Genomic DNA, 19,101 nt, shown 5'->3' with positions numbered 1-19,101 from the left:
AGAACAAACAATGATTCCCCACTTCATATGTCAAACTAATCGGAAATGCATAAAGGATATGTATAAGTACAAAATATGAATACCGCTAGATCTAACCATGCAAGTCTCCCTAACAATTGACATGCTTTAAGATATACACCAGCCTACCTCTCGGTGGGTCTAGTCACTCTTTATCAAGCAAGAACCAGTAACCCTCATAGGGATCCTCGGTGAAATGGAAAGTCCACACTGGCTCTCAAACCATGGTGAAGTTAAGTCCACACTCTCTCACCACGACCATTGGCATGAGTACTAGTGCATATAGTGTTTTTAATCCAATGCAAGTCATAATGGTACATACTCCCACAAGCAGTCCAAGATACATGCCCTATGACACCAACCAACTCTATTTAGTATCCTTCGCAACCTAGGAATGAGAACCCTCACGGACTAGTTACCATTGTTGGACATAATTCCATAAACCCTATGGTCATCCACATATTGTTGGGGCGGAATGCTCTCATGACTCCTCACGACACGATCATTCCTTGGACATCCCTGAGCCTAACCCCTAACATATGCAACCCTACCATTTATAGACTAGCAGTGGACCATCGTCACATCACTGTCATCATGGGTCATCCGGCTTCAATTCCCCTACAGAAAGGGTAGTAGCATGTGGGGTACCCTAGCCATGCAACTCTAGACTCTACCTAGGTATGTCATCCAATAGTTATGATAGAGCTAGAGACATCAGCGAGCATATGTCCCATACCCACAACCCTCTAATACCCCAAGCTAGGATATCCCAATGGAACACCCCTTCCATCAGAACCACAAACCATCAACCATTATCATATCATATTCATAATCAACAAAGTATAAGTAAAGACAGTACAAACAACAAGAATATAATAAGATCAACATGCTAAACAAGGTTACACCAGTATATGAAATGAAAGAACGGTAATATGAGCATTGGACTAGCATGTTTAAGTCATTTCATAAAGATAGGATTGTATGTCCTTACCGTAATTATCAGAATCCCTCTAACACAATCTAGAAACTATTATAAGACTTTTATTGAAACAGAGAACACCTATATACGGGGTTACAATAAAGTATAAGTGAATGAATCAAATCGGATCAAAACCAAAATTCATTTTTGGTGTTGAAACCAAACGGTCGCTTAGGTTGAGCGACCGCCACTAGTGACGCCAAAAAAGAGAGTTTTCAATCCGAAACTCGGGCTCCCGATCATCCGATTTCAATCCGAATTTTTGAATTATCATAGTCCGAATCTCAAATCTATCACTCCCATAACCACGATTGATACTAAACCTAACCAAAGACATCAAATTGGTTATCCAGAATCCTCCCTCTTGATTAGATCATCCTTTTCACGAAAGCAAGGTTTCGTTTTCGGATCCGATCTCACCAAGATCATCAAAAAGGTAGGCAGAGTGCAATAGAAGGATCAAGAACAACCAAAGGGAAACACTAATCTACTTTTATCATAACAAGTGGTGAAGTATGAGTGAACAGGGAATCACTTACCTTAACGAGATCAACTATGAAGGATAGTAGAACCTTCCGGGACTCTAACAACACTTCGGATCTACTTCCAGGGCGTCTCCCACAGACCGTCTAACCTCCAAAAACATGAAACCGAATATAATATTAGTAAAATAGGTGAGGGTTACTATTTATAGAAGTCTAGGGGCAAAATAGGGCAAAACCCCGCAACGGGACCAGCGGTGCTTAGGCGGTCGCTTGGTTTAATCAACCGCCACTAGCAACCACCCCCAAGTATATTGCTATACAAGGGTGCTTTGCTCAGGGGGTTGATGTCCAAGTACGACCTAACCCTATTGAACACATGGGGGAGGTCCTACACTTCAATCCTGGACATCTCCGGACATCACTTGCCTTCCGAAGTCCAACCACCAAGCAAGGCGGGCTCTTCGTCAAGAGAATCTAGATCCATGGGTTCAGGGTATGGATCATGGACTTCTATTCGGACACTCCACAAATTTACCTGGCTAGACCGTCGGGTTCTTGGACCTGCAATACGGTTCCCGGGTTAGAAATACAGGGGTTGTTACAATAGTGATCTTGTCACTCCAGGGATTCAGATTCTGGATAAAGAACCTGGGGTTCATCCAGAAGATTCTAACGGGAGTGGGAGTGCAGATGTGATAGCCACCTTAGAGGGTGAGCAATCTAATTTGCACTTGCGCCACGTGGGCGCGGGCTAGTTCGTCATTGACATTTCGACATAGAGGATGAAGCCTACATGGTAGCTCCTAAAAGAGACCGATTGTGAGATGACTCTAGTCGATGAACATGAACCAAAGAGTGTGCAGGAAGCTCTTGCGGGGACAAGCTCAAAGTAATGGTTTAAAGCGATAGAGGAAGAGTTGGAGTCGATGAAAGTTAATCATATCTAGGACTTAGTTGAGTTACTATCGGGCCGAAAGGCAATTGGGAACAAGTGGGTTCTCAAGATCAAGTGAATGGCGGATGGATCTGTTGAGAGATTTAAGGCTCATTTAGTGGCTAAGGGCTACACCCAACGAGAGGGCGTTGATTATGTGGAAACTTTTTCCCCTGTGGTTAGGTTTGCCTCCATCCGCCTCATACTAGCCATTGTTGCTCAGTTGGACTTGGAGCTTTATCAGATGGATGTAAAGATTACTTTTCTCAATGGAGAACTTGAGGAAGAGATCTATATGGATCAACCTCAAGGATTTGAAGCTAATGGACTATAGCGCAAAGTATGCAAGCTCAAGAAGTCCATATATGGCTTAAAGCAAGCATCTAGACAGTGGAATGTGCACTTCCACCAAGTTATGATGGAAAATGGTTTTTCATGCTTAAGAAAGACCATTGTGTTTACACCAAGAGATCTTATGGTAATTATGTCATTCGACACTGTACATAGATTGCATACTCATGGCTAGCAATAACAAGGAGCTATTGGAAACCATTAAGAAATGGTTGTCATGACCAAGATGGAAAGAGTTCCATATTCCAGTACAATGGGCAGCCTTATGTACGCTATAATGTGTACTAGGCCGGATATTTGTTATGCAGTGGGTTTGGTTAGTCATACAAATCAAACCCAAGCATAGAGCACTAGAAAGCAATCAAGAGGATATTGAGATATCTCAGAGGAATGAGTAACTATATGTTGTGTTACCAAAGATCGGATTTGCAGTTAGTTGGTTATAGTGAAGCCGACTAGGTTGGAGACATTGATGAGCACAAATCAACCTCTGGATGTGCTTTTTTGCTGAATGATGGGACCATTTAGTGGTGTAGCAAGAAGCAGACTTGTATATCACTCTCGACCATGGAAGCAAAGTATGTGGCATGCTCAGCTACGATTCAAGAGGCTGCTTGGTTGAGGAGATTCCTACGACATACTGGGATTTGTGATGACATCCAAAGAGATTGCCATTTTCTAATGTGATAGTACGGCATCTCTTAGCTATGTCAAGGACCCCAAGTATCATGGGAAGACCAAACATATACAATTAAGATATCATTTTGTTAGAGACATTATATTAAGGGAGAAAGTTGTACTTAAGTACATATCTACTAGTCGGATGGTAGGTGACCCTCTTACCAAACCTATAGCCACGGATGTTTTATTTCTCATGTGAAATCCTTGGGCTTACGTAGATTGTGACTTACTTTTGTACTAAAACTTTCTTATTATTAAGTAATATGAATTCATTCCAACATTTATATCACTTTCACGTGGTGATTGTGTTCTTCTAGCATAAAACGAGATATGTCAATAGGCAAGAGAATGGCTCACTCACACGAGCATTCGCCTCCGGCGCCTTGGAGGCGAGCGAGAGATGAGACAGATGTGAATGACTTTGTGTAGGTCAATTCATAATCATGATGTCGCCTTGATTTGGAATCAAGATGAGTTTCTCTATTGTGAAGAGAATCGACATGAATGTTCCCACTATTCATGTTGCCTATAGAATCCAGGTGCGAGTACTTTATGTGGTGCTAGGGTGGCGACAATAAAGAAACTCAGATTAGGCGCAAGAGGTTGTGACTAGACTAAGACCTGTATGGTGTTGAGAGGGACATATGTTCTATTGTGTATAGAATGCTCTACCATAGCATGTATATCATATTATGTGTGCTTAGCGATCATTGGAAATGAGAGAATGGATCCCTGCTCCTTTCATTGTGTGAATCCTGGACCTTATGGTCCATTAGTGTTCTTAGTGAAACGAAGGGTTAATGTGGCTACTTTGGGGTGTTACCTATGGTCATGATTGATTCGACCTAAAGGGGCATTACCGGGAAAGGAGTCAATCATAAGTGTAGTGATGGTCTGGGGCGATAGGAAAGGTTTGATTCAACTACACCCTAAAAGTGTTTGATGGCGCCAACTGTATGTGTTACAGTAGTCAACATTTTAAGGACAAGAAGGTGATCTCTCAGAGGGATCGAGATACCTTTAGTTTTGTGAGTTTGAATAAACCTAGGACACTATGGTATACTAATGCTTATTTGATGTATTTTTTTAAGGGATGTGCCATTCTGGCCTTCTGGGAAGATTTCTAGTTTGGGGCTCACGCTTGCAGATATATCATCGGTCGCACAACCCATTTGCCAGTATGACTTGTGGATGTTGGTGTATGGGTGATGCGTCCAAAATCTGCTCAGCCCTTAGATCTCCTCGTGATGTCCTGCAAAAGAAAGCGTTAGATGTGGCCCGACCGCTGGGGTCGGGAGTCCACCTCCGAAGGCTAAGTCAGTTGATGAACTTAATCACAAACGGCTCTGCTAGAAGCGCAGAGCTTAAGGAATGAAGAACTGGGAAAGGTGATCTAGATAGCAGATCGCTGATAATTTAGGTCTATCAGTATGTATCTGAACCTGAGTCTCAGATAGTATTCTTTTCGATCCCCTCACCTTGTATGGTAGTGAGGTTTATATAGAGTGTACCTTCGAATCTCCTTCGTTGGATGCACTTGAGCCTTCTTCGGGTAGTCGTTGGATCTTAACAGTTAGATCCGTTGAGCAATGGACTTCTACTAGTTTGGACTAGTAGAGGACTCCTGAGATAACCTTTAGGTTATGTGATGATTATCCCTTCGATAATGATTATCCGCAGCCGTCAATTCGAGTATGCCATCATTAGGGTGATTACCCTAATCCATAAGTAGGATTAGGGCACGCTTGCAGCCGAATAAGCTTTCTTCTTCGACAAGCCATCTTCCGGATCCGGTTCGCTTGGGAGCGAGTCGGATCTCTCCGTCTCGACCGGGGTCGAGGGTCGGACCAGGTATGAACCCGGTCTGATCATAATCTCTCCATATCACGAGCCCCCCAGACCAAGCGTTCGGTCGATCCCGAGGGCTTGGTTTTTAACTGGGTTCGTCGTCAGGTGATAATCTCTGCGTGCTTCATTAAATGTCATATCACATTTAATGCGGTGGTCACTTTTCCTCGAGCGTTGTGAGTGTAAGGCCACATATCTCCTTGCAGTTGATCTGTCGTGGTTCACGTCATCCAAGCGACGGTTTCCGAACGCCTATTTCGGATTCGTGAGTTCAAACTTTCAAAATGTCTTTCAATCTTGATCGCTGATTTTGAATCAATCTCGATCGTTCAGATTCCCGAACACTCGTGCGGGAGTTTTAAAAGCGGTTCGTTGTCTTCGTAGGTTTCATTCTTCTTGTCCGGAATTTGAACCTTTGTTGTCGCTTCGCGCCTTCTGCTCTCAAGCTTCCGCCTCACTTGAATCGGTAAGTTTCTTGGTCTTTTTCTTTTTGTAGTTTTCTTGAAACAAGTAATGGCGGACGATAGGGCTTCTCTCGGTACCAGTGTTGGTAATAGCAGTGAGGCTTTTGCTTCTCCTGCTCCCGAACAGTCAGATAGTGATAACAAAACCCTAACTGTCCTTTGGTGCAAGTTCGCTGAAGTTTCTCAAAAAGGTTTTGAAAGAAAAACCGAAACTTCTCCTATCCTTCTCGAGTCTGGATCTTCCAAGATTGTCGAGTCTTCTAGGCAGCCTCAAACTTCCGGGCCCGATGGTGGACCTGGCTCTGTTCCCTCCATTTACGATGAGGAAACCCTTCTTTCAGCTGTCCAAGATTTTGATTTTCCTTCCTCATATCAGGTTAGGGCTCCCCACCCTGATGAGAGGGTTGATTCATCCCTTTCGAGTGAATTTTCTCTGTATATAGATGCACTGGAAAGCGGGGTTCGCTTTCCCTTTTTTAATCCTTTGTTCTCCGCAGTTCTAAATCATTGGAACATTTGTCTCGGAATGCTCCTCCCCAATAGATGGCGTCTTATCGTCGGCTTCTTGGGTTTGTGTTTTGAACTTGGCATTACGCCATCTCTTTCTCTCTTTGTACATTTTCATGTTCTTTCTATCTCCCATCCTCCCGGATGGGTTTTTCTGTCCAAATACAATAAGGCTGAACTTGATTGGAGGGGCAGCATCCTTGTCAAAGGAACATGCCCTTCTAACCACAAAAGATGGCGCGAACGATACTTTTTCTGTCGAGCGCCTCCATCAGATCTTAACTTCCCAACCACCTGGAGGAGGTGTACTTCTTCTTCCGAGAATAACCGAGGCCTTCCCTTATCTAGAGAAGACGAGGCGGCCATCAGGAAGATCAAATCCATTCCGTGGTATCAAGAGATACATGGACTTGAAGTGGAGTATAACTCCATCCTTCAGTACTGGGGCTTGGCTCATTGTGAGCTGCTAACCACCATCCTTTAATTTGACTGAAGTGATATGTTTTTAATTCTGACTCTTGTCCTTCTTCTTTGTAGTGCCTCCAAGAATGAACCACGAAAGCTCGGGGTGAAGGCCGCTAGGGCCGTTGTGACAGCCCGAGCAACGATCGCCCCGAGCCTTGACCGTAGATCAAGAGGCTTCTATTCCCTCTCCCGACCCCTCTTATAGGGGTATCAGGAATATCAGGCCTGTGGCTGATGCTTCGGGTAAAGGGAAGAAACTGATGGTTGAGAGGTCTAATGTCTCTTCCTCCGCCAGAACCAAGAGGAGGCATGACACCATTGATGCTCCCTCCAATAAAAAATCCAAAGCTTCAACGGATGGTGAGGAGGTCTTCACCCCCCAGTGGACCCTGAAGCTAACCGACAGGGTGACTCGGGATCCTGAGAAAGCTGCAGAATGGAGCTCCCTCGGTCTTGCTCCTTCTGATCGCCAGGAATTTGAAGCCCTGGATGACACCTCCCTTGTTAATCAATCTACAAGGTACCGGTCTTCTTGCTTAGTTATTTTTTCATAATTCCTTATGACATTTTTTCATAATTCCTTATGACTTCTTCTGATATTTTCCGCCTTCCCAGGAATGCTGTGTTGAGCTTTTATCAACACATGGAAGCATTGAGCCGGGTTGGTCGCACCAGCTCCTTGCTGCAAACCTGTGAAGAGAATTTGGCGAAAGCCAATTCTGAAATAGACCAGCTGATTGCAGTTGCCGTGGAGCTGCAAAAAAAGCATGAGGAAGAAGTGATCTCCCTCAAGGAGGCCCTCGAAGCGTCGAAGATTCGTGCCGTTCTTTGCCGAGCGCGAGGCCGGGAAGCAAAAGCAGCTGCCACGTTGTTTGGTGACAGGCTTGAATTCAAAAGTAGGGAGCTTGAAGAACATCTGAAGTTGGCGATCCCTAGCAAGCCCGAGCATATAAAGCCAGAGTTTTGGAAGGAGTGTGTTCGGAAATACCTGAACAGCGTACCTTTCTATGAGCTGCTAGGTATCTACAACCTTCAAGCTTATCGCTTGGGGCAGAACGACGTTTGGGAGCGAATCCTCGGATCAATCCCTGCCTTCGACACTGCTCCTTTTCGTGAGGTGTGCCACAAAGAGGTCTTCGAGAAAGTTGGTATGGATCTCCCGGACTGGGCTCAGGAAGAAGATGATCCTTTTCCAGCTGACCCTCAATATGAGGCATACCTGGCTGATGAGCCGGCACTTCCAGAGGAGAAATCACAAGCCAAGTCTCAAGTTGCTGTTGTAGAGGACTCAGCCGATGCCATTCTTGAGGAAGGCTCTTCTCATGATCCTGAGAAAAGTCCTCCCGACCAGGGTCCCTCGGGCAACAATGAAGAAAAGGCTTAGGGAGTTATCTTTTTGTACAGATTTACCCTCTATTTAATGAATAGACATTTCTTTCTCATGTTGGCCTTTATATTTCCCCGTCTCCTGCCGAAATCTTGCCTTGAATATCAAAGTATTAATGATAAAACTCATCACTTAACTTTACATTCCTCGCCGAATAATAATCTTGTAGAAATATTGTGAAGATGAGTTTCGGGAAGATGCATTAATCTTCTCCACTACTTCATTTATTGCAAAGTCCGCACATTTCCCTTCTGTGAAGTTCAAACGTTTTCTTGCCTTTGTATACCATTCACTGTTTCCAATGAATAGGAAATACATCCATTATTTTAATGGCGGTGCGACGATTGGAGGTATCTCTGCATCAGGTGCTTGCTTCCACATGTTTCCATGTGGCATCCCTCCGACCGTTGATCTTGCTTTCTGCTGATTTCGAAGCGTCATTTTGATCTAGGTCGTCGGTTGTCCTTAGCCTTCAACCGTCGTCTTAATACCTGAGGCTATTTAAACCCTTCGTGGGTACTCTCCATCTATCCCGTCTTCGCAAGTTAGATTTGCTAAAGTGTTAAAGCGACCTTTCGTCCTTCGGCCTGCTTCCGTATTCCTCGTACTCCAACAATAGCTCTATCAACTTCTGAACAAGTGAGTTTCTTGATTACTCATCTCTTTCCCCACTTCCCCCCCGAGTAAACCGCACGGTAGTCACTTTGGTGATGTAAGTCTTTCTTCATTATCCTCTCGATTCTGAAAAATTACTTTTCGCTCCTCGTTAACTCGGAAGTTGTTTGCAGGAGTCTTCTTGGTAACTTCCACAACCAAGTGGAAGCAGTTACTAGGCTCGATAGATTGAGCAATGAAGTTTCTAGGCTTCGGGAAATCTCCGAAGCTAAAGATGTTGAGATTGCTCGCCTTCGGAATCTAGCTTGGGAGGTGGCAGGAGAAAAAAATTCGATGATTGGTCGTCTTCGGTCAGACTTGGATGATGCCGGGAGAAGATCCGGCGATCGGAGCTAACAGTTGGAAAGTCGGGAGCCAAAGGATGCTGAAACGTTACCTAAAAAGGCAAGCTGTCGTTCCTTTGCCCGAATCCCTTCCAACTGATGTTCGCAGAGCCTGCGTCTTCAAGTATTTACACAGTAAGCCTTTTGTTGATATGCTGAATGCTTATAACTTGCAGGCGTACCGGGATGGTGAGAACGAAGTATGGGAATCAATATTAAGGAAGGATCCTCATTTTGATACGACTCCCTACAGTGCTGTTTGCCATCCTGAAGTATTTACTGACCTGGGTATTCCTCCTCCCGATTGGACCAAGGATAAGATTGATCCTCCACCTTCCGATCCAGATATTATGCATTATCTGGAAGATTCTCCTGTTTATTCACCCCTGGAAGAAGTCAATTATGACGAGCTTGTCCTGAATGCGAGTTTGGTCGAGGACCACGCTTCTCCTGGACAAAGAGTATGAAATTGCGGAGGATTTTATGCATACCGAAATATTTTTGTAATCCTCATTTCTTCTCTTCTTTTCCTTGAATCCCCACCAATGGTTGACTCATATGTTTGTTCTAGCAAAGTCGCGTTGATCTTGTATAACTTCTCAACAGTCACCTATGATGACTTTCTTTTTTGACCGAAGATTGTATCCAGCTCTTGTAATTGTTTTGATACTGGCCTCTTTGGATCTTTTGAAGAAATAAGAAATTAACTTTATCTTGAACTTTGCTAGCCACTTGAATCGTTGTTGCATTAGGTCTTAGTTGTTTGAAACAATGCCTTTACTTAAGGATTTCCGGAGAAATACAATAAGTCTGAGAAGGAACTCACTCGGGTTTTAAACCGATGCCTTTACTTAAGGATTTCCGAGAGAAATACAATAAGTCCGAGAAGGAACTCACTCGGGTTTTAAACCGATGCCTTTACTTAAGGATTTCCGGAGAAATACAATAAGTCCGAGAAGGAACTCACTCGGGTTTTAAACCGATGCCTTTACTTAAGGATTTCCGGAGAAATAGAATAAGTCCGAGAAGGAACTCACTCGGGTTTTAAACCGATGCCTTTACTTAAGGATTTCCGGAGAAATACAATAAGTCTGAGAAGGAACTCACTCGGGTTTTAAACCGATGCCTTTACTTAAGGATAATTCAAAAATTCAATAAGTCTTGAAGGAACTTACTTGGGTTTTAAACCGACTCCTTGCAAAAGGAACTCACTCGGATTTTCATCCGATGCCTCGACTTAAGAAAGTCCAAAAATTTCCATAAGTGTTGAAGGACCCACACGAATTTTCATCCGATGCCTTATAGTTGGATCTTGTTCTTGAATGTGGTGTATGATGCCCCCCAATCAAAAGATAGTTTGTTGAAAGCCAAAAATTGCATTGATTGAGTTGAAAATGATTACATTGCGAACAAAATTGAAATCATCCTCAAGGATAAAACTTTTTGAGATGCCTAGCATTCCACGAACGATCCAACTCTTTCTGGGTGTTGATGTTCTTCAGCCTGTAAGCTCCTGAACCGACCGGTTTCACAACCATATAAGGTCCTTCCTAGGAAGGGTCCAATTTTCTTTGGTGACGCGGGTCGGAAGCTAGGGTGTTTCTCAACACCAAATCTCCGGCTAAGTACCGACGATTCTTCACTCGAGTATTATAATGAGATGCTATCCTTCTTTGACAATGTTGAGTTCGTGCTATTGCCTTTGCCCGAACTTCGTCCAACAAATCAAGACTATCAAGCAGTCCTTGTTCATTTGCTTTTTCCTCGAACTCACGATCCCGTAATGTCCCCGCCATTATCTCCACTGGTGCCAATGCTTCGGATCCATATGCCAACCTGAATGGAGTTTCTCCTGTGGGTGTTTGAACCGTAGTTCTATAAGCCCACAGTACATTATGAAGTTCTTCGACCCAAGAAGCTTTGTCACCTTCGAGTCTTCTCTTTATTCCTTCCAGTAGCGTTCGGTTAGTAACCTCTACCTGTCCATTGCTTTGGGGGTATGCCACTGAGGACATACGATGCTCGATCATATATGTTCCACAGAATTGCTCAAATTGTGGACAGTCGAACTGAGTACCTTGGTCAGTGACAATAATCTTTGGAATCCCAAAGCGATATATGATTGATTCAAGCACAAATTTCTCCACTTTTTTCTCAGTAATTGCCGCCAGTGCACTGGCTTCTACCCATTTTGTGAAGTAATCAATTGCTACTATCAGATATTCCCATCCGCCTGATGCCTTGGTGAATTTGCCCATGATATCAATTCCCCACATTGCAAAGGGAATGGGATTTAGAATTGAAGTCATAGTTTCCGTCGGGCGCTTCGATACTGTAGCATGAATTTGACAGTTACCACATCGACGAACGTATTCCATAGCAGCCTCTTGGACCTTAGGCCAATATAACCCAAGTCTCAGAATTTTGTGAGCCAGGGCTCGTCCACCCATGTGAGCTCCACAAATTCCTTCATGAACCTCAGCCAAAGCTGATTTTGCTCCTTCGGGGCCTATACATCTCATAAGGGGTCCAGCATAAGATCTTTTGTATAGTCTCCCATTCTGAATGACAAATCTAGCTGATCGAATCTTGATCAACCTTGCCTCTCTCTTTGGATCCTCGGGTAATTTGTCATCCCTTAGATACTCGATTATTCGATCCATCCAGCAACGTTCTGCTTCAATATAAGAAATTTCTTTCTCATGATAACTTGGAAAAGTTATCTCTTCAATGTAGACCGAAGGGTCTAGATTCTTTTCCTTGGCATTGGCTAGTCGGGATAGCTCATCCGCCACTAAATTTTCATTCCTCGAAATCTGAGATATCTTCAAATTCCGAAATTGGTTTTGAAATGCCTGCACTATCTCTTGATATTTCTGCAAGCGTGGTTCTTTAATACCATACTCCCCCTGGACTTGGTTGACTATAAGTTGAGAGTCACTATAAATAGTAACATCTGCAATAGATAATGCTTTTGACAACCGAAGTCCCGCTATCGTAGCCTCATATTCTCGCTTCGTTATTACTTGCGTCAAATGCGAATCTCAAAGCATATCGAATAATAAATCTGCTGGACTTTTTAATAGAATTCCAGCTCTGCTCCATCTTTATTACTCGAACCATCCACATATACCTCCCAAGTGGTTGGTATAATGGGATCCTCAATGGTGGGTTCCACTGGTGCAGTGGTTTCTACTACAAAGTCGGCTAATGCCTGAGCCTTGATTGCAGTTCTAGGCTTAAAGCTCACTTGGAACTCGCTGAGTTCAACCGACCAGGACACCATCCTTCCAGACAAATCAGGTTTGTTAAGAACTTTACTAAGAGGAAAAGTTGTAAATACCTCAATTGGATGAGCCTGAAAATATGGCCTTAGCTTCCTGGCGGCCATCATGAGAGCCAGAGCCTGCTTCTCAATCTGTGAATATCTTGTCTCCGCATCTAGCAACACGTGGCTTACATAGTAAATCGGCCACTGTTTTTTATCTTTTTCCCGAACAAGTACTGCACTGACCGCCGAAAGGGACGTCGCTAGATATAGCTGTAATATTTTCCCCTTCTCTGTCCGGGACAGGATCGGTGGTTGTCCAAGTGCTTCTTTTAATTCCTCGAAAGCTTTCTCGGCACTCTTCAGTCCACTTTGCTTCCTTACTGCCCTTCAGGTCTTTAAGTGCCTTGAAGAAAGGCAAACATTTTTCTCCAGACTTGGAGATGAATCGATTTAAAGTAGCAACTCTCCCTGTTAAACATTGTACATCCCGAACAGTTTTGGGAGCCTCCATATCAATCAGAGCTTGTATTTTGGTAGGATTAGCCTCAATTCCCCTACGTGATACCATGAAGCCCAAAAATTTGCCCGAGGAGACTCCAAAGGCACATTTTTCTCGGGTTTAGCTTCATTTGATATTTCCCGCAAAGACTCGAGAATACCTCGGTCAAATCTGCAATATGATTTGCTTTTGTAAAGCTTTTCACTAGCATGTCGTCAACATAAGCTTCAACATTCTTTCCTATCAGCTCTTTGAAAATCTTGTTGACGGCCCTCGATATGTTGCTCCTGCATTCTTGAGGCCAAAAGGCATGACCTTGTAATAATAGCTCTCACGATTAGTCATGAAAGCCGTATACTTCTCATCCTCCTTATTCATAAGGATCTGATTATACTCGAGTAGGCATCCATGAAACTTAAAGTTTCATATCCTGCAGATCACATCTATCAAGAGGTCAATCCGAGGCAACGGGTAGCAATCTTTTGGGCAAGCTTTGTTAAGATTTGTGTAGTCCGTACACATCCTCCACTTCCCATTCGCCTTTTTTACCATTACCACGTTGGCCAACCAAGTTGGGCACTCAATTGGTTCTATGAAACCAGAATTCTTAAGTTTTTCAACTTCGCTTCGAACGGCTTCATACTTTTCAATGGAGAAATTTCTTCTTTTCGTATCACCTGTTTCGCCTTAGGGTCTATCCGAGTTTGTGCTCTGCAATGGCCCGATCGATTCCGGGCATGTCCTCAGCAGACCATGCAAATACATCTTTATTTTGCTGAAGAAAAAACTTCAACTCATCTTTAAATTCTTTCAGCTGTTCAGACCCGATATAAGTAATCTTTTTCTCATCCTCAGTACACAGCTGGATTTGTTCCAGCTTCTCCATCGGTTCGGGTCTTTGCATCTCTGTCTCTTCCCGATCATCTCGAACTTCTATGGGGAGGCGCAGTTACCTTCCTCGGGCCCTCCTTGTCTTTTAAATAGGCAACATAACACTGCCGAGAGATCTTCTGGTTAGAGGAGACTTGACCAATTCCCATATTAGTCGGGAATTTCATCTTCAGGTGCTTTGTCGAAACAATAGCACCTATCTTGGATAAAGATGGTCGCCCGAAGATCATATTATAAGCTGGCAGTTCCCGAACCACCAAAAAATTGATTCGGACAGTTGTTTCCTTAGGAAAACTTCCAATGGATAAATCCAACTGGACCAATCCTTCCGCCACTGAAGATGACCCTGCAAAACCATATAGATGTGTGGATGAAGGTTTCATCAAGTCCTGATCCACCTTCAATTTTTGATACACTTCGTAGGAAATTAGGTCACTGCAGACCCAGTATCAATCAAAACTCTATGCACTTCCCGTCGTGCAATCTCTACCTTGATGACTATAGCATCATCATGAGGTAAACAAACATCTCTTTCGTCTTCCTCGCTAAAGGTGATAGAATCTTCACCATTCAGCTTCTTCCGCTTCTGCGTCTCTCCGGTTCCAACAAATTTGGATTTTGTTTTCGGACTCCGGAGTGATTCGGGCTCTCCGGTCCCCCCGAAGATGGTAAGGATTGGTGACCGAGTAGCTTCAATCACCTCCTTGCCCTTCTTAGATTTTGGGGCCTCCCTTGATCGTTCCGAACTAACCGAACGATCCCTTTTCGGAGCAGTCGCACGTGGCTCACGTGGCTCCTCCACTCTTCTGCTAACGAAACCGGACAGATGTCCCCGAGATATTAATCTCTCAATATCGCCTTGAGATGGTGACAGATCATTAGTATAATGACCATAGTCCTTGTGGAATGGGCAATACTGTTTCTCGATCCTGTTGCTCTCCGGGTTTCAAAAGAATTTTAGGCGGCCACTTTAAAATATTTTTTCTTTTGAGGATATTTAAAATATCAGCCCGAGGAGCATTCAATGGAGTGTACTCACTTTTACCGGGGGACCTTTGGCGCCAAGGCTGAGATTTTCCAACCCGATCACGAACATTTTTACGTGGCTTCGCTTCTGCTCGGGAGCCTTCTGTTCCTTATTGGAGACTTTATTATCTCCTTGGCACACATCTAGAATCTCCATGACTTCACCGCTCCGGCATCTCTCGTACCAACTCAAGCATAAGTCGCAGGCATATCCTGTAGTAATAACTCCGGGAGTTTCCGATTAGTGAGTCCCATGAATAGAGCAGTTTTGGCTACTTGTTCATCCAAATTTTCTATCTCCATCGTCACTTTGTTGAATCTTTTCGGAAACTCTCGATTGATTCGCTCTTTCCTTGTTTGACGGTAAACAAGGTTTCTTCCGTTTTCTTGACTCCGTATTCCACTCTGGAATCGCCCTATGAATTGGCGCGCCAATTCGTCAAAGTTTACGATCCTTCCAGAGGGGAGGTTCGAAAACCACTTTTGTGCTGCTCCAGTAAGTGATGAACCAAAAACGCTGCATAAAATTTCATTAGAATTACCTGAAACGCCATGGTCGTTGGTAATAGCCGATGTGAGCTGTTGGATCTCCGGAGCCATCGAATGTTGAAAAGGTAGGCAAAAGGAAGTTACGGGGAAACCGATATCCCGCAATTGGCTCGGCAAAGGGAGTCTTCCGAATGACCGAGTAAATATCCTCGGTTATTCTTCCCTTAGCCAACCGCCCTAATTTCTCATTGATGTTGGCCAATTCCCGACCAATCTGGGTCGGGTGATCTTCAGCAATATGATCACAACCTCGATTAACACGATCATCCCGTGCTACTCGATCATCACGAACAGCCCGTCCTTCCCAAGCATTCCTCTCGTCGCGAATCGCTCGATCATCACGAACGGTTCTTCGACGGTGGGTGAGTGAGTTCTTACCCCTGTATCCAACCTTGTGTTTGAATCGGTTGTACTCTCTTGAGGTCCGTCGAACCGATCGTCTCGCCTCGGTTGATCATCGATCCTCCTAAGTCCTCGGTCTCCTTCACGGAAATTCTGATCGATATTCCGGTCTTCAGCCAATCTCCGGTCACGTGGCAATGCACGTCTCCCTGAATCGCGCCGATCGGGCTCTTGTGGTAAAACCACTCGTCTGGTGAGCATGCGGAGTGCTTGGCTCACCTCCAATAGTTGAATCTTTATCTGATCCAATTGATCTTGGATTGTATCAGGAGGAGGATTACGTCCTCCCTAGCCACCATCTACCTCGATAGGATTTTGGCTTTCCTGGGGAATATCTGGATTATTCACTCCAGGGATCTGAACACCGGAATTGCGTTGTGCAGCGGCTGCTGCGGCTGCTGATCTAGTCACCATGGCTTTTCAAGTTGTTTCCCACAGACGGCGCCAATTGATGCGTCCAAAATTTGCTCAGCCCTTAGATCTCCTCGTGATGTCCTGCAAAACGAAAGCGTCAGATGTGGCTCGACCGCTGGGGTCGGGAGTCCACCTCCGAAGGCTAAGTCAGTTGATGAACTTAATCACAAACGGCTCTGCTAGAAGCGCAGAGCTTAAGGAATGAAGAACTGGGAAAGGTGATCTAGATAGCAGATCGCTAATAATTTAGGTCTATCAGTATGTATCTGAACGTGAGTCTCAGATAGTATTCTTTTCGATCCCCTCACCTTGTATGGTAGTGAGGTTTATATAGTGTACCTTCGAATCTCCTTCATTGGATGCACTTGAGCCTTCTTCGAGTAGTCGTTGGATCTTAACAGTTAGATCCGTTGAGCAATGGACTTCTACTAGTTTGGACTAGTAGAGGACTCCTGAGATAACCTTTAGGTTATGTGATGATTATCCCTTCGATAATGATTATCCGCAGCCGTCAATTCGAGTCTGCCATCATTAGGGTGATTACCCTAATCCATAAGTAGGATTAGGGCACGCTTGCAGCCGAATAAGCTTTCTTCTTCAGCAAGCCATCTTCCGGATCCGGTTCGCTCGGGAGCGAGTCGGATCTCTCCGTCTCGACCAGGGTCAAGGGTCTGACCAGGTATGAACCCGGTCTGATCATAATCTCTCCATATCAATGGGATACAAGTGGTCTATGTATTTGGGATATATAGCAGAGAGATCAAAATATGTATATATGGGATATACATGTGTGTCTGGAAACACAGTGATAGATAGATTAACACTTGCCCTTGTGCAAGTGGGAGATGTTGGATTTATTAATTATTAATATAATTATATGCCCAAGGGAAAAATTGAAAACTCACTTTTAGGGCGGTTACAAAATATAGGGTTATATATTTTGATAACCACCGTATCACTTGGGTGATCACATTATTCGTACGTGAGATTTCCTGAAAGGTGGCTCAGGGTTATATATTTTGATAACCACCGTATCACTTGGGTTATCACATTATTCGTACGTGAGATTTCCAAAAGGTGGCTCCCTCCCTCTCTCGAAGAAAACGCGAAAAGGAGAATTGTTCGAGGATCTTCTTCTCCCTAATTTTTTATCTCTAGTTTCTTCCATCCACACGGCATTTAGGTTGTGGAATTCATTCCCTTTCCTTGTGATTGTGGAATCAAACCAATGACGAGTTCATGGAGGAACGAGGATGTGGATCCAAATTAACTTCCATTGCGATAATTCTATTTTGGGAAAGCAAATCTAGGTAAGAATTATTCTCCCTTCTATTATCGAATAGAGATATATGGAATTTTACCTACAAAAATAAAAATCTTCATTAAACCAAAAGGAACATTATGGTATTAAGGCTATATCCTGAAGGTAATCCTGTTGAATAGCTTTTGATGGAAGAAAAAAAAGGGGACAGCTTTCTGCTCAAGCAACAAGTCTTTCAATGCGGGATAGTCAAATTAATTTTACCAAAAAGACCAAAGATAGTTATCTAATTAATTTTGGACAAAAAAAATCTAATTAATTATTGGGCTTAGTTTGAAAAAGAAGGGGGGGGGGGGAATCCAGATTTCAAACAACTGGGAGCCAATATGTGACACAATTCAAAACATCCTTCCTAAGACTTTCTATTAGAAGCATAAACAAAGAAAAGGAGAAGAGTGGACAGCTAAAATTCATCACCGTATACCTTTCCCTATACAAGTTTAGTACAAACACTATTTTATGGTTCAAATATATTTTTTAGCCTCTTTTTTTTTTGAGCAAATTACACTGACACTCCAAAATGGAGGCTTTAAAGCACTGACACCCCACTTTATGTTTAAAAAACACACACCCCAATTCATTAAACATGTTAGTCCATTTTGTTAGTGAAACCATGAACCCATTATTTATTTATTTTAATTCCAAAAATGCCCTTATCAAAATCTGAAGAAAAAATGGGCCGAATCTATTCTCTCTCCTCACTTGGCTCTCTACTACTTCACCTTCTCCACCTTCGACTCCGGCAGTGCCAGCAGAGCCACCACCACCATTACTGCCTTCGGACTGGAAGACTTTAGAGCCTAAAGAGTTTCAAATACTAAAAACAATGGATTCAATACACTAGTATGCACCGGTAACGACCACCTATCAAACAACACCGTAGAAGTCTTCAACCAGAAGCTCGATCAATCGGGAAGGTTGAAACTTCACATTCTAAAGTCAGAAGGAAAATTCAAGTGAAAATTCAAGTGAGATTTTTCAGTCTCAGTTGAATTTGGTTTGACCCAACAAGCTTGCAGTGCCACCGATTAAATCTCTCTCTCTCTCATTCCCTCTCTTGTCGCCGATGTCTTGGTGTCAAACTTTATGAGTCGAAGGTGGTCAAGCTCGGTTGCAAAGATGGCGGAGGACATAGGCAAGGTTGATGCGCAGTCTTTCACAACAACATCAAGATGGTCCTGGCCTTCCATTCTTTATGGGTCAATCTCAAATCCGATCAATTCTCTGCAACCCACCAAAGAATGGCTCGTGCAATATAATCCCAGGCGGTTGACCAATTGATATGGAGAAAATATGACGAACTTGGTTTATTCTCGGTTCGACCCACGACTCCGGTCAGGACGAAGGGAATCGACTCACTTCCGAGTGACCCGGGTCCAGGAGGTAGCTTACTGAGTGATCGTGTCGCTAACCAATCAAAAATAAAATCCTATACTAATCTAGCAAGCAGAAAGTACGGGGTCGAACTATGGGGAACTGAAAGGCTAAGTCACTAAGATTGAATTCAACAAAACTAAATTTAAACTAAATCTATTAATTAATGCAAAAACTTAAACTATGAATATGTGAAGATCTTTGGGATTTCGAATCCCTAACTGATATAACTCTATA

This window comes from Hakea prostrata, chromosome 2 (assembly GCF_041222555.1).
Source record: "Hakea prostrata isolate BN-2017 chromosome 2, UWA_Hpros_2, whole genome shotgun sequence".
NCBI lineage: Eukaryota > Viridiplantae > Streptophyta > Magnoliopsida > Proteales > Proteaceae > Hakea > Hakea prostrata.
This window is presented reverse-complemented; position numbering follows the sequence as displayed.